This window comes from Chelonia mydas, chromosome 2, assembly GCF_015237465.2.
Source record: "Chelonia mydas isolate rCheMyd1 chromosome 2, rCheMyd1.pri.v2, whole genome shotgun sequence".
Lineage (NCBI taxonomy): Eukaryota > Metazoa > Chordata > Testudines > Cheloniidae > Chelonia > Chelonia mydas.
The window spans coordinates 232,425,410-232,452,472 of record NC_057850.1 but is presented as its reverse complement, the minus strand read 5'-3'; the positions used below and the strand labels follow the sequence as shown (position 1 = coordinate 232,452,472).

Sequence of the window (27,063 nt, the reverse complement as noted above, 5' to 3'; positions counted from 1 at the left end):
CTCATCTGGAGTACTGTGTCCAGTTTTGGGCCCCACACTACAAGAAGGATGTGGAAAAATTGGAAAATGTCCAGCAGAGGGCAACAAAAATGATTCAGGGACTGGAACACATGACTTATGAGGAGAGGCTGAGGGAACTGGGATTGTTTAGTCTGCAGAAGAGAAGAATGAGGGGGGATTTGATAGCTGCTTTCAACTACCTGAAAGGGGGTTCCAAAGAGGATGGATCTAGACTGTTCTCAGTGGTAGCTGATGACAGAACAAGGAGTAATGGTCTCAAGTTGCAGTGGGGGAGGTTTAGGTTGGATATTAGGAAAAACTTTTTCACTAAGAGGGTGGTGAAACACTGGAATGCGTTACCTAGGGAGGTGGTGGAATCTCCTTCCTTAGAAGTTTTTAAGGTCAGGCTTGACAAAGCCCTGGCTGGGATGATTTAGTTGGGGATTGGTCCTGCTTTGAGCAGGGGGTTGGACTAGATGACCTCCTGAGGTCCCTTCCAACCCTGATATTCTATGATTCTATGATTCTAGTTTTCCTTCCCACGTGAGAAGCACTCTGCAAAACGAGGAGCACTTGGGAGGCCTGCCTCTGAAACCACATCTGAAAACAGACCATGTCAACCAGACATCAGCTACCTCTAAAACCACATCTGAGGCCAGCTTTATGAAATAAGTCTGACAAATATGCATGGCAAGATGGATCATGTGACCACATTTCCTGCTGTCCTCAGGACCAGAATAGAGCAGTTTCATGAAGCACAGCTTGCAAGCTCAGTTTCAGAAGCTATTGCAATGTCAGTTTGGTTCTATTCTAGATAGGTTCTTATATCCCCCTCACCACCTTAGTATCCAAGCACTTCGTAGTAGTGCATTAAACTATGTGGCTCTCTATCAGTATGATGAAAGGCTTTCCAGGAGAGAATCTGGACATTTCAATATGAAATAGAGAAGTTCAGCAAGGCTTAACTTCTGTTTGCCATTTGCCATTGCAGCATTTGCAAGTTAGCTCAGGGTAGTTTGCTAGCACATAGGATGGAGTATATGAGAGCATGTAAGGGGATATCAGAAGGGAATGTTCCAAAGTCAGTCTGCACAGCAGGTGAGTGAACACATTTTAAGGACATATGACTGACTAAAAGAGGGGGACAAATGGGTCCAGGTCTCTTTTGTATCCTGATGAGCAGCACAGAAAGACATTTTTGTCTGTGTCTAATTACTCGGAAACCCAGGATAGGATTTGGAAATGTCCATCACATGAGCTGTAGGGATCTTGCAGAGTCAGGGACATTCAGTTCAAATAAAAAAACATCAGATTTTGACTCACTGGACCTGAAATCAGGAAGCCAGACTCCTCAATAGTAGTGAAGGGGGAGAGGGCGAGAGGGCATTTGGTATCAGGAGAGCCAAGACAATGGAGTTTCTTGGCCCACAGTGTTACAGTGATCACCATTAAAACCGCAGCAGCATCTGAGGTGCTGCATTATTTCCTGTTCTGAATTGTAGTAGGCAACTCACAGCCTGGGTGCCTCCTGATATCTGGGCACAGCATTGTGGTGAGTCTGCCTCTAGGTGCTTGCCAGCCATCACGTTCAATCCTCACAGGTGGGACTCTAGTTCCAGAGGCTCAACCCTCTGACTGAGATGCATAGGGCAAGATTCACCAGAAGAGTTAGGTGCCCAACTGCCACTTGAGGTACCTAAATCCCAGAATCAGACTCCACTGGGATTCACAAAACTCCCAGCCAGCTGCTGCTGAACACCGTAGGCGCCTAAACTCACTCTGTGAATACCCTACCCACTGGGCTAGAAGTTATGAGGGAACTCCTTCTCTCCCACACTTCTTGAAAAACCAGCACAGGTGCCCAGCTCCACATGAGGGTTCAGAGCTGAGAGTCCCAAGCACAGAAAGGGGCCTCCCTACAGCCCAGACTTACATGCTTAACTCTCTGAGAGGGGTGGGGTTAAGGACACACCCCTCTCCTTGGCATCTGCCAGTAACCAGCTTAAGCAGAGGCCTGCCTAGCATGTTGGTTTTTGTGAATCCTGCTCTGAGGCACCCATCTCTCCCCATTCATTGTATAGGGAGCCCAAGTGTCTGACTCAGGCTTTGTGAATCCCTGTGATTTCTAGGCACCTAAAAGTTACACGTGGTGATGCTCAGCATTGCCATGAGTAAGTTTATTTGTGGTTTTAGCTCATAGCACCTCACTCCTCTTAAGATATGCAAAGGAGCCTGGCAAAAGATAGCCCTATGCACAAGTAAGGGGTCACCAGGGGTCTCTATGTCTTGGGATCCCTAACCCCTAGTTTCAGAGGTCTTTTCCCTTCCAGATTTTCTTGTGCCAGGATAGGCTCTGTACCCCTAAGGGTTTGGCAGAGGACCCTGGGCCCACTCTCTCCACTGGGTTCCAATCCAGGCAGATACCTAAGGGCTGCACTCAAAGGTGCTGTTCTGCTGCTGCCAAAAATTATTTCCTACCAGTCCCCTTCTCCCAATGGGTAGAGTAAAGACATTTAAACAAAATAAACGAAAGGTAAATCTCAGCCCTTCTGAGCATCAAGAGTCCCATTCTCAGTGGCTCTGGTAGTCCCAATAGGCAGAGGTCCCAGGCAGTGCCCCCTCCTGGGAGCTCAGAACATGGGTCTGTTCCCCACTAATAGGTGCTGAAGTGGTCTGGTCTCCTTTAGAGCTCTTCCTCCAACCCCACAGACATTGCAGGTGTGGCAGGATGGGGCTGCCTGGGCCTAATGTGGCTCCTTAGTCCTTTTCTTTTTGGTGTGGGGTTTGTACGTGTTGTCACATGAATACAGGGGAATGCGAGAAGATCTCTGATACAATTGGGTGGTACCTGTTTCTTTGTTTTTAAATGGTGACCACTCTGCATCACTGGTTTGTCGAGAGTATTTGTTCCTTTTTAAAGAATGCAGCTAAGCATTGAATCAGTAAGTTGGAAAGAGGGAGGAAATAAGCAATAGCTTGTCCAGCAGAGACTTGGAGGACAAAGGAAGTAGAGATGTTATTCATTCACTGTCACTTTAAAAAGATTTCCTTTTTTGTATTTTTAATATACAAATATTTAACAGGGTTTATTAGAGCATAGCAATCATAACTTGAGAGCTTTCAATCAAGATTAAACAGGTGCACAATCTTTCTTTAGCAAAGCCTGACAGCTGGAACAACTGTGAGCCTTCCCTTCCCAATATGTGATTATAGTATATTGCTGGAGGGGTTTATATCCTGATTTGATTCTTCACCCTCCCTGCTTTGGAGCATACTCCCTTGAAGATCATTTTTGTCTTTCTGGTGAATTCTGCCCTAGCAATTCAAAAGAAAATTGTGATGTATTTGCTCTGACATATAGGGCAAGGTTTTGAGCTCAGGTGTGATTCTGAGAAAAATATTATTTTCCTGACAGCCAACCCTCTCAGAATTAAAACTGCTACTCTGAGGAAATGTATTAAAGCCATTTCAGCTAGTACAACGTCAATGGTGGTTACTTTATAAAGATGCAGACTCACCCCAAGGTACTTTATAATCATTGGGATAATTTGCCAGGTATGTTTTATACACATGAATGTCTGCATTTGGAGGTGTGAATTTGGAGGTGGTCTGCAGCATCTCCCAGTCTGTCTTGCAGCTCCAATAAGTATGGTAACTTTAGCTGTCTTGCCGTTAGTGAGGATCATAATCCAGCAGCAGAGTTTTGCTGGAGGAGCTTTACATCATCTTCTAATGTAAACAACATTGTAAGAAAGTACGGCAGCCCCGCAGGATTTTCATTGAGAAGTGATTGATGTGAAACGGGTTGGAATTGCAGTGATTCTGCATCAGTCACAGCTCTCGCTTGGCTCTAAAATTGACCCTGTTAGCACAGTCTGACTTCGATCATTTGTCTCAGAAGTACCAAGGGATTTTAAAACAGCTGTGGATTCAACCATTTCAAATAGGAACATATTTTTGGTTTGCGGTAAGAACAACACACACCGTACGCGTTTCAGAACCTCGGCCTCCAGATTTCTGGCTTGTTTTGTCAGTGCATCTTTGCATTCCTCTTTAGCTTTCACACAGACAGCTCCATGGGTTTTTTTGTTTTTGTTTGGTGCAGTTCAGGTCTCCCCCTTTCTTCCCCCCTTCCAAAAAATCTTCATTGCCTTTTACAGAAGTGCGAGTGTTTAGGCTCCAGAAATAGTTAAGCAGAGGAATTAGCTGTTTTCCAACATTTGATATTTCCCCCATCTGACGTGTTTCCTCCTAAGTGCTGGCAGTCAGAGAAGCACCCAATGGTTACAGCAAATAGTGCAACATCATGGCAAAATCCTGTGCAGCAACCATGAGCTCTGCCAGCACTAGCCCCCAGTCCAGATGGGCATCCCATTTCACTAATGTACAGTTACTCTAATTTTCTCTCTTCTCCTCTCTCTTCTCCTTCTGCAGGTTCTTTCCCTAAGGACATCTGCTCCAAGGAGTGATGGACTGAGATCTGGAGTAATTACTACAGTTTGCATTGCTTGAACCAGCCTGCAGTGCTTGTATAAAAATTCAAGCACTAAAAGTCAACAGGGTATAAAAGGTAACACGGTCTCCTCACCTCAAAGCTAATCTTTCTTTGCCACAGTAACAGAAACAGTCATTTTTAAATTTGCTGACCTCAGTCTCATTTGTACACTTTTCAGCCAGTGCCTAATGAAGCCAATCTGGTTCCCATAATGTGATATGAGTGGTAGCAACCATCAGACTAAAGAGCTTATATTTTACCCAGAGCACTTGTGGCTGATCAGCTGGGTGAAATGCTCAAATGTGCTGACGTGGATTCAGTTTTGAACCATGAGGTGGCCTAATTTTGAAAATGCTCTCTGCCTTCCTCATGATCTAGCACTCCTGGTATTGGGGAGCATGTGGGCTGTTCAGTGTGTCTGTGCACCAGGGAAGAGAACGACAGCCACTCAATTCCAGAACGTAGCAGCGGATTAATATCCCAAAGAGAGAGGGAGAGAGAGTGCCGAGTTGAGCTATTTCTGCAATCAGTTCACATAATGGATGTGAATGTCAAGACACCACCGTCTGAAGTATAAGCACCTTGGAACAAAACAAAAAAATTACTGGCAGTGTCAGATTTCAGGAATGTACAAGCGGAGGTGGCAAAAAGCTTCACACACAGCCGAGACTTTCTCCTGCATCTTCCTTTCTGAATAAAGAGTGATCTTGCTGCCCTCCCCCACCAGAAGCAGACAATCAAGCATAGATTGGGTATAAATGAAAGCCTCACTGCACACTTAATACAATGTGAATAATGTTTTGTCAAGAGCTTTCCTAGGAAGGAGCTTTACTCAGAGTGGATCTGAGACTATAGAATGTACGTGAACTCAGCCAGCGAGCCATGAATAGATCAGAGAGTTTGCAAATTCTTTCCCAAGTTCTACCCCTCTCTCGCCTGCTAGGCAGAACGTGTATCAATAACAACACACTCATTAATACAGCTATACCCACATTCAGACATTCTTTTCAGAACTGCAGATCATACTGGGACTGGATGTATGGCTACCTCTAAGATGGCTCTAGTCACCCCTATAGCAACCAAAATTCATTAGTGTTGGATGATGTCTGCTCATCGACTGCCAAGTTGGTTTAAATTCAGTCCATATCACAACTGATAAAAATAAGTGCCCTGGTTGTAAGCTCCCCAGAAATGAATGTGTATGAGAGGGATCTGCCCATCTAACTCTGAGAGACCCTCTCTCCCAATCACAATCAGGGCATACAGGTGGAGAAGTGTCAGCATTCTTGTATTGCTGTTCCCTGTGGATGAACTGCAGACTTCGATTACCAAGGCTGTCTAGATGGCATCTTTCCCCAGCACTAAATTATATTTGTTTCTGCTTCTAAAAGTGGTCAGTGCTGTACTTTGCACTTTACCAACATTATACACGTATTCTACAGGAGATGACCCTCCCCATTCAAAGAACAGGTATATTCAGTGTAAATAAATTTTAGAAATATATGGCTTGAATGTAGTAAAATCCACATGATAAAACATCACAAGGGAGAAGCAGAGCAAATGGTCCTCCCAAGATGACACAGATTTTAATTCTTGTATTTGGCACCCAGTGATTGGTGCACTAGAAATGGATAAAAAGGCCTAGCTATTACTTCAGCAATACTGTGAAGATTATCACTTCCTCTTACATTAATCGTCTAGTGAGCAAGCCCTTTACATTCAGATTTAAAACAAATGAAATTTAAAAAAATTTAAAACGCTGGGAGGTCTGAAAGTTCAAGCAAATGAACAAGAAGCTACAGATGAGGCCCTGTATCAGCATTAGACAGCTTTTCAGCTACTCCATACAAAAAGAAGTCCTGGCATATAGCTACAATCATTCCTGCTCTAAATACCCTTGCTCCTTCTCTCACCACACACTTTTCTTTCTGTACAACAAAAAATGATTTGCCAAATCTACCAAGATGTCATAATGCTTAATTCTGGAGCATCCAAAAAAAATAGCCTAACATTTTGATTAGCAACAGATATCACATGCCACTTAATATCCAGCAAGGAGGGAATAGTTCATATATAAATATTGTTTGTGAAATTCAAGGATCTGATCCTGTTGAGGCATCCATAATTTCCATGGGCTTTCATGGGACCTGGAAGAATTCAACCTCTCTCCCAGAATCAGGTCCTAAATCACCAACATTTACACAACAACAGCACAATGAAGCTTTACTTTGAAATGTGGAGACCTTGGTACCCAAGTTATAATTACATTGTTCGTATTCAGACTACTTCTGCAAATGGGAAACAAGGCTTGGGATAGCAGTCTGTCTGGGATGTTAGGCATTAACTTAACTGGCCATATAATGCCACTGTTGCATTTTACAAATGTATCTGAAAGAAAATTTATCTGGCAGTAGCTTGACCTGGAAGGAGGAGATTTATCTTACCAGAGTGCCATGCCTGGGTAGTTCTACAGATCTCTACATAAATCTGAGATCTTTCATTCTCCAGCTGGTTTTTATCACTTGTAATATTTTAATTCATGAAGTATTCCTTCCATAGACCCCTTTCCTTGCCCTTTTCTATCACTTTTAGCATGTTGTCATATCATGTGGCCTCTAGCCTACACCCTCACAGTTGTCATTGTGAAGTTGCACCCCATAATGCTTTATGGAAATATGCTTCTGAAAGTAAATATGACATAACTGGAATATGTTTTATGCTAGATATGCCACGTAACATATCTTTGCAAAGATTATGTTCTTTTGCATGTATTCATCCTATTCATATGCATGTAACATTTTTATATCTCAAGTTATGAGTGTTAGCTCTAGGCTTGTATTTAAAGTGTTTGCTGTAGAAAGCACCTAAGGCAAATTTGATCAACATAGTGTGAGGGGGTTATTCTCCAAGTACTGTCATTTACTTGAACAATGGACCTTGATAGACACCAATGCACATCTGAGCTTTCCTGGGAACATTCCTGTAGAGAACTAAGTCATGCATGGACATGTGACTTGCCCATGTGACTCCAAAACTCCATCTTGTAGAGGGGATTCTACACAGGGGGAGGGAGGGAGGGGTTTAGACCCACAAGGAGAAACTATATAAAGCCTTGGGAGACCCCTCCATTTTGTCTTCAGCTGGCTCAAGAGATAGCCTCTCCACCCCAAAAGGATACCTGAAAGAAACTGGAACAAAGGACAGTAACCATAGGGGTATGAGTGGTTGATGGACTCAGACTAGAAGGAGGCTAGTCTGTAAAAGAAACTTATTGGAACATTGCTGAGGGTGAGATTTCATCTGTAATCACTTTCTTACTCTATTAGGTTTAGACTTGCATGTTTTATTTTATTTTGTTTGGTAATTTACTTTGGTCTGTCTGTTATTACTTGGAACCACTTAAATCCTACTTTTTGTATTTAATAAAATCACTTTTTGCTTATTAATTAATTAAAGCTTATACAGGGTAAACTCAAATTGTTCACCCTCTATAACACTGACAGAGAGATATGCACAGCTGTTTGCCCCCCCAGGTATTAATACATATTCTGGGTTAATTAATAAGCAAAAAGTGATTTTATTAAATACAAAAAGTAGGATTTAAGTGGTTCCAAGTAATAACAGACAGACCAAAGTAAATTACCAAACAAAATAAAATAAAACATGCAAGTCTAAACCTAATAGAGTAAGAAAGTGATTACAGATGAAATCTCACCCTCAGCAATGTTCCAATAAGTTTCTTTTACAGACTAGCCTCCTTCTAGCTTTATACAGGGTAAAATGGATTTATTTGGGGTTTGAACCCAATTGGGAGCTGTTTTCAGTTAAGCCTGCAGTTTGTGGGACATAGTTCAGACCTGGGTCTGTGTTTGTAGCAGGCTAGCGTGTCTGGCTCAAACCAGGTAGGGCACTGAAGTCCCAAGCTGCCGGGAAAAACAGGATCAGAAATCATCTAAACACATCAGGTGGCATTTCCCAAGTGGGTTTCTGTGATCCAACCTGTCACAGTGGTGTAGTTGAGCAGGGCTGTGCACAGCTGATTCCTTTGAGATACTGGTAGTGATTTTAAGTGAGTTTTGGGTGTGGTGGCTGGAGAACAGACAAAGTGGTCACTGGTTTGTTATGTTCTGCTTGCTTATTTCGGGTAAGGGAAAAAGGGACAGAAAAGTAAGCAAAATAAGTAAGAGTGAAGATCAGAAGAAGCTAGAACGGCACAGGTTGCAAATTGCGCAGAAAGGCTGAACACTGGGCGCTGGGAAAGTCTCTGTTAACTAAGAAGCCCCTGAGCTTAGTGCAGGGTCGGAAGCAGTCTAGGCACATCAGGTGACACTTCCCAAGAGGGTTTCTGTGATCCAACCCATCACAGTCATAATTTGGTCACTTTACCAACAGGCCCGGTTATTCTTTTAGGTGCCTATTTACTTTTAAACATTATAATAATACAGGCAGCTAAATAACTACTAAATAAGCAACCAGTGTTGAAACATCTCACTGATGTAAGTAACCCTGTGAAGTCTGGGGGATTGTCAGAAGTCAGATTTCCAGAAGGTTGTAAAGATAGTGGGAGAAAAGTGCTACCAGAACTCATCAGGTAGGGCTGGTCCAAACTTCTCTTGTTGAGGATTTTCCAGCAGCTCTCCACTCTACCCACCATCAGCTGCTTCTCTGAGTGGGTCTCTGAGGAGGTCTCATAGCTTGTGTGACAGAGTGTCAGGTCACTTAGGTAACTGCATAACAGAGAAGATTACAGATTTAACTGGAATCAGTGATAATGATGGGGATTGTCGACACTTGGGGGCAATGGTTGGGCTAATTAGCTCAATAAGGGGAAGCTATATAGTTGGCAGAAAGAGGATGTTAAAAGGGGGCAGGGGGAAGCTGGGTGGATGGCACATACCTCTCTGTACTATACTTTGCAATGGTTAGAATCTAAAGACTGAAGGTACACACGAGGAAAAGTAACAGACTGTGTGTGCACTGTGAACAGGAGACCATGCAAATGGGCCAGGTAGCACAGCACACTGGATAACTGAGGGAGCACCCAGCAATTGGGGTGGGGTCTTTGTTGTCTCCACACCTCCCCACCCCCACCTGGCAGCTTCTCTCACTCTGTTCGGGGGCGTGGCTGGTCAGAGAGGAGAGGATGAGGGGAGACCCTTGCAGACACCACTAAGAGAAGGAGCTAGCTCCTGTCAGTAATCCCAAATTCAAGGCCCTCCAAAGGTGAGGGGTCATCAGCAGATGTTCTTCCCTCTCCTTTCCCTGCTTGACTCCATCACTGTGTTCTCCCTTCTCCCCTCAGCAAACCTCCTGACATTGTCTTTGGTAAATCTTTATCATCTCCTATCAAAAGTGCTTGGCTAAATGGAGAGAGGGAAGGAGCAGGGGGAAGGTTAGTCCTGTGGATAAGACACACCCCTGGGAGTCCATTGATCTGATCCTGCTGCAGTTTTCCTGTCAGACTAACTGATTTCACTCACTGACCCCTGACTTCAGCTTGTGTCATTGCAGGGATCCTCCTGTCCAGCACCCCCTGATGACCACTTGTTTGGTCTCATGATGGCTGTCTACATTTTTTGCAGACAGGTCATATTTAAAGTTCACCCCCTTTGAGGCTAACAGTCCAACTACAGAATCCAAATAAATATCCAGAATAAATGATCTTTCTTCCTCTCTTGGGCTATGTTAAAGTTCTCTGCTCTATACCCCTGCTCTCAGGCACTGCAGAATTTCTTCTCCACTCCTTAGGCACAGCACTGCCTCCCAGGGCTGTTTCTTCTTAGCAGGTTTCCCCACTGCCTCCCCTCCCTGACTCTGGCAGTCTTTCCCAGAGACATTCCTGCTTCTTATAGGCCCTATCTCGGGGCCTCCCACAGATGCCTAACCTGCTCCCTGTGGCTCCCTCTAGCTTGCTTCCAGCAGGCTCTTCCCAAAGAGAGGGAAATCTCTCCTGGATCACCTCCCTCGGACTGAGTTCTCCCCTCTCTTCATGTAGTCCTGCTTGACCCTGTCAGAGGTGGGATCACTAATGGTAATTAAGCACCAGATCAGGATCAGAGGGGGGAGAGCTGCTGTCACATTGTGACACCAAGCACCCCTGTATTCACACCCTACATACTATTGTAATACTCTTTGTTCAAAATATGTCATAAGATAGCAGCTGAAAACTAAGAACTCACTGATCATTCATATTCTTGCATGCTATATGCACAGATGTACAAAAAGTTATGAATATATGTTGAAATTATGGATAAAGTGTGTATAGACCAGGCACATCAGGGGGAGTTGGTAAACAGGTCTGCCTTAGACAAAGGAATGTGTATCTGATTCTCTGACCAACCCAGTCTTCAGGCAAAGACAATAAAGGTCTATTTTTACATATTAGGTAAATAAAGCTATTTAGCTAACAAGAGGAAGAAGAAAGAGCATGGAGATTTCTTAACTGACAGACTCCATATTGCCTTCCGCATAGCTTGAATAAACTTTATTTTGAGGGACAACCCTCAGAAAAATCCATGTAAAAGGTTTATTGGCCTATAAAGACAGGGGAGCTGAATTGCAAGTGATAAAGCAATTAAATCAACTGATTGCATACACAGTTACTTTATTATAAGATTGTATAGAGTGAGCTCTTTTATGAAAGCTAATGGCACATTGATGATTACTATCATTGTGAAATATATGTATTAACACTATATACTATTATGCTTTAAAGTCTGTGGCCAAACAGAGAGAAACAGGTTCCCTCCCATACAGGAGAGAAGACAGCTATTTACTTGTCTCCTACATAAAATTAAGCATTCTGGAATCAAATCAATGGAAGCCCCATTTACATAGAGGGGTATGGGAAGCTCACAGGAAGGGAAGAACAGCATGAGGTCATCCTACCTCTTGAAACAAAGTCATTGAACTTTGGAAGATATAAGAAAAGACAGAAGACACCTTTGGCATCCATCACTAGATAAACAAAAGGGAACAGTGCTCTTGCGAGCTGAGGAAAAATGGGTCCTTCAACCAAGGGGTAAGGGTGAAGTCTTTGGAAACTGAATATAGGTGAGAAGAATCTTGAACAAAGCCTGTACCTTGCTAGATTTTTAGACTTTTAGATGTGTGTTTTCACTTTTATTTCCTTGTAACCCTTTCTAACTTTATTCCTTTTACTTGGCATCACTTAACCTATGTCCTATTGTTAATACATTTATTTTATTTTTACTATAAACCAACTCATTGCTGTTTAAATGAAAGGGTGAATTTACCCCAGTTAAGTTAATAAGCTGTGATGTGCTTTTGTGTCTTCAGAGAAATAATAAAGTTTGTTTGTTCCTCTAAACTGCCCAGGAGAGGCCTGGACTTTGCAGAGCACTCCGTTTTGGGGAAATTAGGGACTGGGAATGTGTTGGGGCTACCTTGCTGATTGTAACCAAGGCTGGTGGAAGCCTAAGCTGGGCTGCTGAGGTCACAGCTGCTGAACCAGGGCTGTCTAGCACAGACACTTCAGGCTGTGACCTGCATGCTTGTAGGGTGATTGAGCATCCCAGGCTGAGAGCTACAGCAGCAAAGCATTGTAAGTCACCCAGGGTTGTAGTGCAAATGGAGATTCATCTGGACTGGCACCCCTGAAAGCCATCACACACAGACAAGACTGAGCCCAACTCTCCTTTAAGGGCCAGCCTGTGACAATGAGCTTGCCCAAGTCCCTTTCCCTCTCCAAGCCTCACTTTCCTCACCTGTAAAACTGGGATAACACATGCCTGGATCACAGGGCGTGGAGAGTCTATTTGTTAAGTGCTTGGAACTCCCTGGATGGAAGGCGATAGAGCAGTAACAAGTATTGTATTATTACTTTAGTCCAGAGAATTCCCCCTATTCTCCTAGCCTTACTGCTGTGCTCAAAATAGATCCCAAGGATGCATGTATTACATGTTTCAACCATTCTGGCACATGTTACACCCCAACGAGCATATTTCTTGCAGAGTTCTTGTCAGTTGTTTGCTAGAACTGTAAACTGCAGGCAGAAGGGTCCTGCCAGTCCTTGCTGAACACTGGGCCTAGTCCTCCAGTCACTGGTGACAAGCTTGTATAGGGTGTAACTCAAAAGGAATGAAAAATCCTTTGGAGATCATGACCCGCTGTGGAGGGCGTAATGTGCCAAAATAACAAGGGAAGGCTGCCAACCCACTGTACAGACATTGGAAGGCACAGTGCTTTGGTTTGTTGGAGGGAAAGAAGAAAGACTCAAGGATATCTGAATGAGAGGGAATTCTTACTGACTAGGAGACAAAATTAGATCCACACTAGCAGATGGCAGAGAAGAGAAAGCACAGTGACAGAGGTGAAGGTTAGGTAGACGTGGTCAAAAATCAGAAATTCTGTCACACAGAATATTCCAATTTTCTGACATATGTTTTCATCCCCAAATGGAATTAAAGTCAAAATATTGACATTTTTCATGGAAATGTAGGTTCCAAAGACTTGCATTCATTAGCATTGAAACATATCATTTTGATACTCTTGGTCAAATCAAAATGTTTCAGTTTGTTGAACTGAATCAAAACATTTCATTTTGGCTCAGTTTGACATTGAGCTGTGTCTGCTGAATTGCCATGGTCCTCCTCTAGTGGCTGGGTTCCCTGGGTAGACTACATCTTTCACTATGTAGGGAAAGAATAGACTGACTTGGCGAATGGATGATTGTTTGAAGATGGGTTGCAAAGAGAGAGAGACAGTGAAGAAGAAAAAGATAGGGGAGAGAGAGCTGGAAAGAGAGAACGGGAGGGAACAAACAAATGCAGAGACAAATGGGAGGATTATTTAGTGGCTAATGGACACAACTGGGAGTCAAGACTCTTGGTTTAATTTCCAGGGCTTCCACTGACTCACTGGGTAGCCTTGGGAAAGTCATGTCACTGCCACATGCCTCAGTTTCCTTAGCTGTAAAAAGACTAATGCTGATCTTAACCCACAATTTGGTGAAAGTACAGCACCATCTTGGGATGGGAGTGTTATCACTCATTTAGTATTAGTAGATAAGGGGAGGCAGGCTGAATCAAGAAGCTCACTCATGTCATGCAATCACATCTGTGGCAATGTCTCTCAAGGCGCTGTTTCGAACTTGGCAGCTATGTCACTTTAGGACATGATATAACTTTTCTGAGCACAGGCAGCATTTTGTAACATCTTGCAGTGCCAAGAAAATAGGATGTACATAGTGTCACAGTCTCAGGGTAACTGCCATGTATCCCCCATTCTCAGGTCCATGCCAGGAACGTCCAGTCAGGTGTCCTGTCTCCAGCCATCGCCTGTCTCTGGGCAGAGATCTTTGTCCCACTCCCTTCTGACTGGCGGTTCTAAGGCTGCACAGCCCCTGCTATCCACTGTAATATCTCTCAAAGCCAGTCTGCCTATTGGCCAGAGCCTGTACTTTGCTTTCTCACTGAGGGCTATGAACAGCATATTGCCAGCAGTTACAAGTTACTACGCAGGTCTTTCTCAGTCGAGTGCATTTATTCTTAAGGTAAAAGCATGACAGAGAAAACATACTAAAAACAATAAACAGATTTAAATACACACTAAACATCCTAGGGGTGACTCATCAGTCTTATGGAGCCCTAGTGGGCCAAAGTTTTTTCCAACTCTTCTACAAGGGTTGGAGCCCCCCTTGGACAGACAGGTCTGTCTGTTTGTTGGATCAGAAAGAAGGCCCTGAGTCAATTTAAACCCAAGCTTTTTACATCAAAAAAAGCCCTTTTGCTGTCTGCTGGTCCCTGGAAAACCCAATTTGAACCAATATATGTGGGCCTCTCCTAGGGATGGTACCTCTCTGGAGGTGTTCACAACCTGAGTGATTTGCCTTAATAACCCTGCACTGTTTATAGTTCCTGGAGGAGCTGTGGGAACTCTGTGCCTGAACACACTGCTGCATTCACACCTTATGCACTATTGTAATAATCTTTGCACAAAATAGGCCTTGTGAGATATCATTTTGAAAACTAATAACTTGCAGGTCAATAAGATGAGATGTGTGTAGCAACATATGTAAAGTTATGAACATTAGCTGACTGAACTGTTATGAACATTATGACTGAAATATGTTTACCAGACAAGTCTGAGGAGTGAGGGCAAACCTGTTCCTCAAAGAAAGGAGAAGCTGACACCTTTAGCCAGATGTCATCAAAGTTGATTGGCCACTTGACCAATGATTGCCATTCTTTGGTAATGAAGTGGGGCAGGACACGATCAATCTGCATTTTAGCAAACAGCAACAAGGAATCTTTCACCATGAGACTCCATGTCTCCATCCTCACAGTGGGAAGGAAATTTATTTCGTGATAACCACCAGGAAAATGTATTTTAAAGGGTGACTGGACTATAAAAGCGAGGGGCAAAAACACCCCAGGTAGGCTCTTGCTCTCTTTTTTTCATCTAGGAAGACAAAGGAACCAGTCTTTAGATTTTGGGAAGGGTTCTGACCTGAGAATTTGGTCAGCCCTGTTGCTGGGAACCTGTGGTAAGGATTTTACCTTGCACCAAGTCTCGTTTGTTAAGCTTTAGCTACTAGGAAGCATTTTATCTTTATTTCTCATGTAACCATTTCTGACTTTAATGTCTTTTACTTGTACTCACTTAAAATCTTTAATTAAATACACTTGTTTTATGTTTTAATCAAAATTAATCCAGTGTTGTGTTTAAACTAACCTGTTTGGTAAAGCCAGATAAAGTATCAAACTGTTATATATTAACCTTTTACAGCATCCCCAGACCGTTAACATCTGAACTGTCTAGGAGAGGGCTGGACAATGCAGAACACATATTTTGGGGGAAATTCAGGACTGGGAGTGTGTTGCGGTCACCCTATGAGTAGTAACCTAGGCTGGTGGGAGCCAGAGAGTGACTGATGTGTAGCTGACAGGCTGCTAGGGTCAGAGTTGCTCTACCAGGGCTGTAGCTACACAGAGACACTCAGGGTGTGAATTGCATGCTGTTTGGCTGTTTGTAAACGGCCCAGGTGAAGCACCCAAGATTGCAGGGCAAGTGGTGACACTAACCCTCATTGCACTGGATTGCACTCCAGAATGTGACACCCTCCCCCCTGGAGCTGCATACAGTCCCTGGCACACAGTGACAAATAGACCATTCATAAACTTAATACAATATGGTTCCCAAAGATAATGCATGTGGCTGCAATATCTGTCACAGGTAGTTTAGCCTTTGGGCAACTTATTTAATCCATTTGCATATCCTACATGGGAACAAGACTTGCCTTACATTTGCTTTTTGAACCAATATGAGAGGTATTGTAAAGACTCATTCCTTTAGAATCCAGATAATTTATAACCCTGTATGAGAATGAGATCTTATTTTAAATTAATTGGATGGTTTGAAAAATTTGATTGTCTCAGGAAGAATAAATAAAATGAGGATGTATATAAATCTGCTGTAGGATAGGCTTCTACCATTATAACATAGCACTGCCATCATAATTAATGAGCTACTCAGCTCTGGTCCTTAATGTTTCTTGAAACAAGCAGCTTCCAGAATAGATACATCCTACAATCCACCCACAGAGGTATCCGGAAAGAACAATATCAGCCAAGATATAGGAAGTTGTTTGCTTTTTTTTAAATCACATTTTCCTGTGTGGTGGCCATTTCCCTAGATATTTTTCCACCCACAGAGGAGCATGCTGGAGATGGCATAGTTCATTTCTATCCCTCTGGAAGAAGTGTTGTCATACATTCAACCATCCTGCAATAGCATCCTTTGGCCAGCAGGACACAAAAAAGTCTTGCCCACATGCTCAGGGTCTAGCTGATCACCATATTTGAGGTCAGGAAGGAATTTTCCTCCAGGGCAGATTGGCAGAGGCCCTGGGGGTTTTTCGCCTTCCTCTGCAGCATGGGTCACAGGTCTCTTTCTGGAGGATTCTCTGCACCTTGAAGACTTTAAACCACGATTTGAGGACTTCAATAGCTCAGACATAGGTTAGGGGTTTGTTACAGGAGCGGGTGGGTGGGATTCTGTGGCCTGCGTTGTGCAGGAGGTCAGACTAGACGATCATAATGGTCCCTTCTGACCTTAAAGTCTATGATTCTAAAAAGGCTCCCTTTCAATGGTACAACTCTGTTTAACCAGCAGAAGCCCCTAGAGTTGTATCGTTCCAGCCTCTGCTGGGCCAGCACAGTAGTGACCCTTAAAAAAAGTACTACAAGTAGTCTACGGTGTTAGCTCAAATCACTACAACTTACAACAGCAACACAGCAGTGTCTTGGGCTATTATTGCAGATTACTGGAGCTTTTGTCATTGGTTTAATAAGAGGAAGAGACTGGAATTGCTGGTTGAAATTGCGCACATGGAAAGGTAGGTGCACAGGGACCTCTGGGCCTGGTTCTCCTCTCACTTGCACCATTTTGCATCTGTGTAACTGCACTGAAATTACTGCTGCTTTACTGGTGTAAAGGGTAGGTGGAGGAGAATCACCTCCTCTGTCCTTTGTGGTCATGTAACTGCCCAGTATAAGATGATTCTCTTACATCTGCTAGTTGCCTTGCCTTTTCTTTGGCACGTCTCACCCTAGAAGCTGAAGTTATCTTCCTCTTTTGGACCTAGGCTGTTCTTTGTTTGGTCAGGATTTTTTTTCATCTTTGTAAGTTCACTCATTGGGTTGTGCTTGTTCCATGAGCTTCCTTCTCAAAGGTTTCAAACCATGTCTTTTTTTCTCCCTCTCACTTGCCTGTTCACACAGACATAGTTAGCTTAGTGCAGACTGAAGAGCCTGGGGAAGCCTAAGCTTTTTAATTTCAGAAATGCTCTGATCTTGCCAGACTTCAGTGATGTCATAATTGATTAATCTATTGCCTGCTTCCTCTGGATCTTCCAGGAGCTGCGGTAGCTCTCATTCATCATGGAGTCCAGATAATTGAAGCAATCCACTTGCATTCTGGGCCATCCCCTCAAATGTGACACTCACTTGGACACCTGTTTGGTTCTGATGGAATTATGCTTTTCATATGAGTCCTTAAGCATATTATTTATCAAATGTAAGATCCACTCCTCTCATCATACCTCTAAGTGCTGACCTCTCCACATTTGCCCCACCACCATAAACCTTTGTAGTACACGCATTAGCTGAAACTATCTTCCCATAAGTCCTACCATATCCCTTTTATTTCCTGCCACAAAGGGAAATATGGGTGAATGAGACTGTTGACAGGTATGTCCATTTCATGGAGGTGGGGTTTTTTTTATACTCACATCTAAGAGACAAGGTTTCAAAAAAATTATAGTAAAGCTTTATATAACCTACACAATGTTCATCTTGTAATACTCACATTTTAATTTTCGAAAGAAATCCCAACTCTGGTGAATGAGTCCATGATTTAAAAGCAACAGAACAATCTGAGGCAAAGAAGCCAATAAATCTAATTTGTTTTAGTTTTTGGTTACTTGATCTATAAACATTTCATATAGAGTGTGTCCCTGTGTGTGAGCTCTGTTCTTCTAGGAAAATAGGTATGGGCCAATGTAATTTAGTGTCTTTTCTCTAGCAGTGGCTAATACTGGAGGCTTCAGAGGTAGGTCTAAACTTCAATTACATCAACAGATTTCTTCCTGTCCCCAGCTGGTGATCATCTTATGACCTGAAGCATAAAGATTGGCAACTCTTGCAATAGTGTAACTGCAGGTGCAATTCGTATTGATATAGTCTGTAAGCCTTTCTACACTGGTTTATTTGTTGAAATACTTGAAGATTGTCTTCTCATAAGAGCTTTGCTGGCCCAACTCCTCTAGCTCTGCCAAGCCCCTGAGGTTTAGGAGGTAGTTTGCCTTTAATTTAATTTAATTCTGTTCTTTCTTGTACAGTGTGAGCTCTCTGCCCTGAGTGTGAACTGGAGGCTCTCAGCAATGTATGGAACATTCAGGAATGGAATAAAACAAAAGCATTGTTAATTCATCTTTCAACAAAGGTGGTGATGTGTCAGGGTGAGGTTTCAATTGAAGTTGTATCAGGAATCAGTGATTTTATATGCCATTACTCCAGAGGAGAAACACATGCTGCAGCAAGTGGAGGGTCTGAAATAATAGGCACTAGGGGGAAAATATACCATGCTAGTGCATGGACCTTGTTAAAACCCAGACAACTAGATCCTGAGTGGTACTAAGCCCTTGCAACTCCCATTGACTTCAAGGGGAACTTACGGGAGCTCATCAACTCTCAAGATTTGGCACTGAGATTGTTAGTTAATCAAGAGACCCAGACTAATGGAGTGAAGATTAAAAGGTTTCTGAGCACAGAGAAGTGATTTTTCTTGGATTCAGGCAGCAGGCAGTGTGCTTCAGGGTTTGTAACAGTAGTAGCTGTTCGCCTGGAAATGAAGGTCATGACTTCTGGTTTTGGGAATATACTGCTGACTTTGGCTTCTCTATAGAGCATCAGTGTGGAATTTGCGGAATGAAAAAATATTCTGTCAGTATTTCTAGCAGGTAACAGTACTGCATGTGACTGACTGCAGCTATGGAAGAAAGCAAATCTCTCACTTCAGGACACTTTGTATAGCATACTATTTGCTAAACAGTCAGAAATCCAAAGAAAATTATCACATTTGATTTTAAATCATTTCAATTTTTCAATTTCCCCATACCATGGAGGCATTACAGCATGATCCTTTCCAGGGATTCAAAATGAACACTAACAAAAAAACATTTTTGTGTTCAGGACTCTCACACGGGGTGTACATTTACCACCAAAAGTGCCTTAAAGACACTAAGCAGAAGTGCACTACTTAAGGATATTATTTTCAGTATTTCCAGAAATGTCTGGAGCACACCTGCTCACTGTGGTCTTTTCAAACTAGCTCCTGCACTGTTGTTGTTGGCTATGTACCAAGAGCTAGCAAGGCAAAAATGTATTCACTTAAGTCCAAACTTACTGTTCCCCTTTCAGTTTCCCATGATGTATTGCTTCAATATGTCCTATAAGCTCTTGTAGAGAAATATAATTAATTGTGAGCCACCGCTTAGTGCTGGAGGTTGAGAACCGTTTAGCATGCTTACTCAAAACATTAACAATTTTTCTTCTCTTAACTTCCAGGCTGAAAGGGTGATGGAAGTTAAGCAAAGCATCTCATTCCAGAAACTCCAAAATCCACCAGTGCTGGAAGGAGCTCAGAAGAAACAGACAGCTAGATTATTTAGCCCTGGTCTACACTACGAGTTTAGGTCAGATTTAGCAGTGTTAGATCAGTTTAGCCCTGCACCCATCCACACTACGAAGCCATTTTTTCTGACTTTAAGGGCTCTTAAAACCGGTTTCTGTACTCTGAGTGGATTAGTGCTGAAATCGACCTTGCTGGGTCCAATTTGGGGTAGTGTGGACACAATTCAATGGTATTGGCCTCCAGGAGCTATCCCAGAGTGCTCCATTGTGACTGCTCTGGACAGCACTCTCAACTCAGATGCACTGGCCAGGTAGACAGGAAAAGCCCTGCGAACTTTTGAATTTTATTTCCTGTTTGGCCAGCATGGTGAGCTCTTCAGCACAGGTGACCATGCAGTCCCAGAATCGCAAAAGAGCTCCAGCATGGACTGAACAGGAGGTACTGGATCTGATCGCTGTATGGGGAGATGAATCCATGCTATCAGAACTCCATTCGAAAAGACAAAATGCCAAAATATTTGAAAAAATCGCCAAGGGCATGAAGGACAGAGGCTATAACAGGGACCCACAGCAGTGCTGACTGAAAGTTAAGGAGCTCAGGTAAGCCTACCAAAGAACCAGAGAGGCAAACGGCCCCTCCGGATCAGAGCCCCAGACATGCTGCTTCTGTGATGAGCTGCATGCCATTCTAGGGGGTGCCCCTACAACTACTCCAGCCCTGTGCGTGGACTCCATCAAGGGACTCTCATGCAACAGGGATGTGGATTTTGGGGACGAGGAGGAGGAGGTTGAAGCACAGCAAGCAAGCAGAGAAACCGTTTTCCCCAACAGCCAGGAACTGTTTTTCACCCTGGATCTAGTACCCTCCCAACCCACCGAAGGCGGGCTCCCGGACCTAGAAGGCGGAGAAGGGACCTCTGGTGAGTGTACCTTTGTAAATATAATACACGGTTTAAAAGCAATCGTGTTTAATGATTAATTTGCCCTAAAGACTTGGGATGCATTCGCGGCCAGTACAGCTACTGGAAAAGTCTGTTAACATGTATGGGGATAGAGCGGAAATCCTCCAGGGACATCTCAATGAAGCTCTCTTGGATGTACTCCCAAAGCCTTTGCAAAAGGTTTCTGGGGAGGGCAGCCTTATTCCGTCCTCCATGGTAGGACACTTTACCACGGCAGGCCAGCAGCACTTAGTCTGGAATCATTGCATAACAAGACATGGCAGCGTATGGTCCCGGTGTTGGCTGGGATTCAAGCAACATCCGTTCTTTATCTGTTATCCTCAGGAGAGTGATATCATTCAGGGTCACCTGGTTGAAATAGGGGAATTTTATTAAGGGGACATTCAGAGGTGGCCATTCCTGCTTGACTGTTTGCCTATGACTGAACAGAAATCATCCCCGCTGTTAGCCATGCGGTGGAGGGAGGGGTGAAGTGATCATACCAGAGAATTGGGGGTGTGTGTGGGTGTGAGGGGTGGTTAGTTGGGTTTATGCTGCATGCTAACCTGAAAACCACAACCTCTCCTTTTAAATGGCCAACCCATTTTAAAGGGCCAACCCAACGGGTGCTTGGATATATGAAATGAGGGCACTGCTGTTTGAAACCATTCCCACATGTTAGGAAGGTTAAAGAAGCCAAAAGACTGTGGCTTACCATGTCTGCCTGCAAGCCGAATTCTGTTGCCCGCTGGCCCCGTGTGTGTGATCTGTCACACCATATCGGCAGGCCCGCGATATAAGAGGCAAAATGCGACCTTGTAAAGAAAGCACATGTGCTATGTAATGTTAACAGCTTGGTTCACTGTGAAAGAGTCTACCCATTGTTCTCTAAAATGTCTCTTTTTAAAGATTAATTTCCCTTTTTTCTCCTCCCGCAGCTGCATATATTTCATCGCTCCATGTATCATCTCTGTCCCAGAGGCTATCAAAGATTAGAAGCCGAAAAAAACGCACTCGCGATGAAATATTCTCTGAACTCATGCAGTCCTCCCTTGCTGAAAGAGCCCAGCACAATGCGTGGAGGGAGACAATGTCAGACTCCAGGAAAGCACAAAACGAGCACGAGGTCCGAGCGTGAGGATCAAACTGATATGCTCTGGTGTATGGTTGAGGTGCAGGAAAGGCAGCAGGAGCACAGACCGCCGCTGCAGCCTCTATGAAACCAACCACCCTCCTCCAAGGTCCATAGCTTCCTCACTCAGACTCCCAAGAACACAGTGGGGGGGCCTCCGGGCACCCAACCACTCCACCCCAGAGGACTGCCCAAGCAACAGAAAGCTGACATTCAATAAGTTTTGAAGTGCAGTGTGGCCTTGTCCTTCCGTCCTCCCCTCCTCCACCACCCCACCCGATGCTTCCCTCCTCCCCGACCCCTCCCGGGCTACCTTGGCAGTTATCCCCCATTTGTGTGACGAATTAATAAAGAATGCATGAATTTAAAACAACAATGACTTTATTGCCTCTGCAAGCAGTGATCAAAGCAGGGAGGGGAGGGCGGTTGGCTTACAGAGAAGTAGAGTGAACCAAGGGGGTGGGTTTTCAAGGAGAAACAAACAGAACTTTCACACCGTAGCCTGGCCAGTCATGAAACTGGTTTTCAAAGCTTCTCTGATGCAAAGCATGCCCTGCTGTGCTCTTCTAACTGCCCTGGTATCTGGCTGCGCATAATCAGTGGCCAGGCCATTTGCCTCAACCTCCCACCCTGCCATAAAGTCTCCCCCCTACTCTCACAGATATTGTGGAGCACACAGCAAGCAGTAATAACAATGGGAATATTGGTTTCGCTGAGGTCTAACCGAGTCAGTAAACTGCACCAGCGCACTTTTAAACATCCAAATGCACATTCTACCACCATTCTGCACTTGCTCAGCCTATAGTTGAACAGCTCCTGACTACTGTCTAGGATGCCTGTGTATGGCTTCATGAGCTACGACATTAAGGGGTAGGCTGGGTCCCCAAGGATAACTATAGGCATTTCAACATCTCCAGTGGTTATTTTCTGGTCTGGAAAGTAAGTCTCTTCCTGCAGCCGTTCCCACAGACCAGAGTTCCTGAAGATGCGAGTGTCGTGTACCTTTCCAGGCCATCCCACGTTGATGTTGGTGAAATGTCCCTTGTGATCCACCAACGCTTGCAGCACCATTGAAAAGTACCCCTTTTGGTTTAAGTACTGGCTGCCTTGGTGGTCCGGTCCCAAGACAGGGATATACGTTCTGTCTATCGCCCCACCACAGTTAGGGAATCCCATTGCAGCAAGGCCATCACTATAACCTGCACATTTCCCAGAGTCACTACCCTTGATAGCAGCAGGTCAGTGATCGTGTTGGCTACTTGGATCACAGTAGATTTACCCACTCCAAATTGATTCCCGACTGACCGGTAACTGTCTGGCATTGCAAGCTGTCAAGGTTCCTTCCCCACTCTGAACTGTAGGGTACAGATGTGGGGACCTGCATGAAAGACCCCCTAAGCTTATTCTTACCAGCTTAGGTTAAACGCTGCCACCACCAAAGTGTCTAACAATAATAACAGGGGAAGTGCCCACTTGGAAACGTCTCTCCCCGCCTCCAAATCCCCCCAAGCACTACACCCCCTTTTCTGGGGAAGGCTTGATAAAAATCCTCACCAATTTGCATAGGTGAACACAGACCCAAACACTTGGATCTTAAGAACAATGAAAAGCAATCAGGTTCTTAAAAGAAGAATTTTAATTAAAGAAAAAGTAAAAGAATCACCTCTGTAAAATCAGGATGATAAATACCTTACAGGGTAATCAGATTCAAAACATAGAGAATCCCTCTAGGCAAAACCTTAAGTTACAAAAAGATACAAAAACAGGAATATACATTTCATTCAGCACAACTTATTTTATCAGCCATTTAAACAAAACAGAAATCTAACGCATATGTAACTAGATTGCTTACTAACTCTTCACAGGAGTTCTGACCTGCATTCCTGCTCTGGTCCCAGCAAAAGCATCACACAGACAGAGAGAAACCTTTGTTTCTCCCTTCCCCCCCCCCCCCCACCAGCTTTGAAAGTATCTTGTCTCCTCATTGGTCATTTTGGTCAGGTGCCAGCGAGGTTATCTTAGCTTCTTAACCCTTTACAGGTGAAAGCGGTTTTCCTCTGGCCAGGAGGGATTTAAAGGTGTTTACCCTTCCCATTATATTTATGACACAAGCTTCCAGAGGGCTATTGCCACTCGCTTGTGAACCGTGAGGGCTGCTCTCATCTTGATATTCTGGCGCTTCAAGGCAGGGGAAAGCAAGTCACAAAGTTCCATGGAAGTGCCCTTACACATGCAAAAGTTTCGCAGCCTTTGGGAATCATCCCAGACCCGCAACGCTATGCAGTCCCACCAGTCTGTGCTTGTTTCCCGTGCCCAGAATCGGCCTTCCACAGCATGAGCCTGCCCCATTGCCACCAGAATGGCCAAATTGCTGGGGCCCGTACTTTGAGAGAAGTCTGTGTCCATGTCCTCATCACTCTCCTCACCACGCTGGCGTCGCCTACTCACCTGCTTTTGCAGGTTCTGGTTCTGCGTATAGTGCTGGATAATGCACGTGGTGTTTAGAGTGGTCACAACTGCTGCGGTAATCTGAGCGGGGTCCATGCTTGCCGTGGTATGGCGGGAGCAGGAGAGTAGAATGGCAGCGGAAGCAGTGGGTGGATGACTATGCTGACAGCAATATGGCACCCGCATGGAAAAAGGCATGAAACGATTGTCGGCCATTGCTTTCGTAGAGGGAGGGGAAAGCAAGGGGTAGGATGGCAGCAGACGGTGCAGTATGACTGCTAGCTGTCATCATCTCCTGGGTGCTCGCGGTCCTGCTGGCTGGGAGAGCAGCCTGAGGCAGAATGGCCCCCTTAAGGATTGAACTCACAACCTTGGGTTTAGCCGGCCAATGCTCAAACCACTAAGCTATCCCTCTGCCAATATTCCAGGCAGGACTGAATCTCCATTAGACAAACCTTAAAGAAGAGACTGACCTGAGTCACTCCCATTTATGTCCAGGCGCCCCTGACAGACCTTACTGAGGTCTGCAAGGAGCACCCATGTCTGCCCAGATGCCCCGACCGACCTCACCGAAGCCGGTCAAGAGCACCCAGGAGACGACGAGGACAGATACCAGTTGTACTGCACCGTTTGCTGCCACGAGGCAATGAGCTGCTGCAGTGTAGCAATGCAGTCCCATGTCTGCCAGCACCCAGGAGACGTACAGTGACAGTGAGCTGAGTGGGCTCCATGCTTGACGTGGTATGGCATCTGCACAGGTAACCCAGGAAAAAAGGCACAAAACAATTGTCTGCCGTTGCTTTCATGGAGAGGGTGGGGGCCTGACGACATGTACCCAGAACCACCCGTGACAATGTTTTTTGCCCCATCAGGCATTGGGATCTCAACCCAGAATTCCAATGGGTGGTGGAGACTGCGGGAACTGTGGGATAGCTACCCACAGTGCAATGCTCTGGAAGTCGACGCTAGCCTCAGTACTGTGGATGCACTCTGCCAACTTCATGGTCTTAAATGGGGACGCACACAATAGACTGTATAAAATAGCTTTCTAAAAAATCGACTTCTATAAACTCGACCTAATTTTGTAGTGTAGACATACCCTTAGTCAAGCTCATATGAATGCAAGATCCTGCTGACACAAAGGGAATTTAGGGTGAGGGGAAGGAATGTGGGACACCTATCATGTACAAATGAACCCTCAAGCCACAGAGCAATACAACAAAAGTAATGAGAGAGAAAACATGAGTTTCAGAGGAAAAAAAGCCCTGTTCCTATAGAGTATAACATTGGCTAACCTCTTACACTCCGAAGGATCAGCATAATATACTGTACTGTGGAGGTGTGGAAGCACAAAACCCATTAACTGCAATCAGCATGCACTATGCTGAATGCGTAAGCTGATGGTGTAGCATGGAATTCCAAAATATTTAAATACTAGAGGTGATTGTTCTGTGACAAGCCTGAGTTCTTGTGTGAGTTAGTGTCGGGAAGTTTTCACTGCTACCACCTGTAAATATAGAGGCTGAACATTCTACTAGTCAGAGCAAAGACGTTTTGTGTTCTGCGTACATGAACCTGAGTCCAGAGTGCATTACAACACAATGATATTTATGGTACCTATGCAAGATGTACACATCATCAACTGTTTGCCATGTGGGTCCAGAGCACACTATGATCTGGGGATGGTTGGAGAGGGCTGCTGCACAGGGAAGCCACCATCCCTCTCCTTCTTCCTGCTCTCTGGGGATAATTTCCTGGAGCCCTAGAGATGTTCTGGGATGGCATCAAGATATTAAGTAATGTGGTGTTGCACTGTAGATCCCGTCAGTCAGGTTTCAGCTCAGCAGATTGGAATGGGGCTTACTGGGACAGTTTCTGATTTTATTCTGAATTCTTCATTCTATGCTTGCTCTCAGGAATACCCAACAATGTTCTCCAGGCATCAAAGTTGGCAGTAACCTCTCTTCAAACTTGTGCTAGGGCAAGTGCTGTAAATCTCTCCCTGTGTTCACAGAGGATATACACATACATACTGTTGCATTATGGAGTAACAACGTCTGTCCTTCTCTTGTGAGCTCCCTGTTGGAGAGGGTCCAGCTGACACAAACCATGCAAGCGCTGGCAGCCGAGAAGAAATTTTCTTCGTTTCCCACTTAGAGGTCAGGGCACAGAGAGGCCATTAACATATTTTAAGGTGACCCTCTAATTCTCTTACATATGTTACATACCTGATAGCTCAGTATGTTCCCCACAGTACTTGTTTACAGCCTGTTTTAATGCAGTTGTTACAAATCTAGCAGGTTTGTGTTAACAATCCTCTGTGAATTTTCATAGGAAATAGGGGGAAAGGGAGAGAAGGAGAAGTTTCACCCAAACGTTAAATAAATTTAACACCCCCCCCCCCCCCACAAAAAAACAAGCATATTTCTACTTTCCAACAAACCCAGCATCAGTTGTCATAGGATCAATCCATAACTGAGAGATGACAGTTTAAAAAAAAGAGACAGTGCTACTCTGGGTTACCTTTTCAAAGCTATCTGAAGGATTTTAGTCCCTGTGAGTTTAACAGGAGTCCCACAGCTGAAAATCTATAGAAAGCCTTGATAACCCTTTATGGCCTGCATCTAGCTCCCTTGAAAGTCAATGGCAGCTTTGCTATTGATGTCTCTAGGATTCAGCTTGGCCTTTATGTTACGAAGGGGCATCTATTCTATACAAGTCGGGTTCTTAATCTGTATCATTCACAATGGTATGAGAACATCTTCAAACCCCATTCATACATACATACCTGGCTGCCATCTTTCTTATCTATCTTTCTGTCTATTTTCAATTTTTTTTCACTAAACAAATTCCCCAATACCTTTTAGTATGTTTTAATGAAGAAACTGGTTC

The 27,063-nt window shown here is 44.2% G+C and overlaps 1 long non-coding RNA gene across 1 annotated transcript; it reads right to left on the bottom strand.

Annotated features, from left to right (window-relative positions):
• Positions 1-238: 238 nt before the first annotated feature.
• On the bottom strand, positions 239-8,605 carry LOC122464349. The gene is made up of 3 exons (XR_006288296.1): positions 8,454-8,605; positions 1,511-1,517; positions 239-249 (listed from the first exon to the last, which is right to left on the bottom strand). It is a non-coding gene; the product is annotated as an uncharacterized LOC122464349 (long non-coding RNA).
• Positions 8,606-27,063: the final 18,458 nt, after the last annotated feature.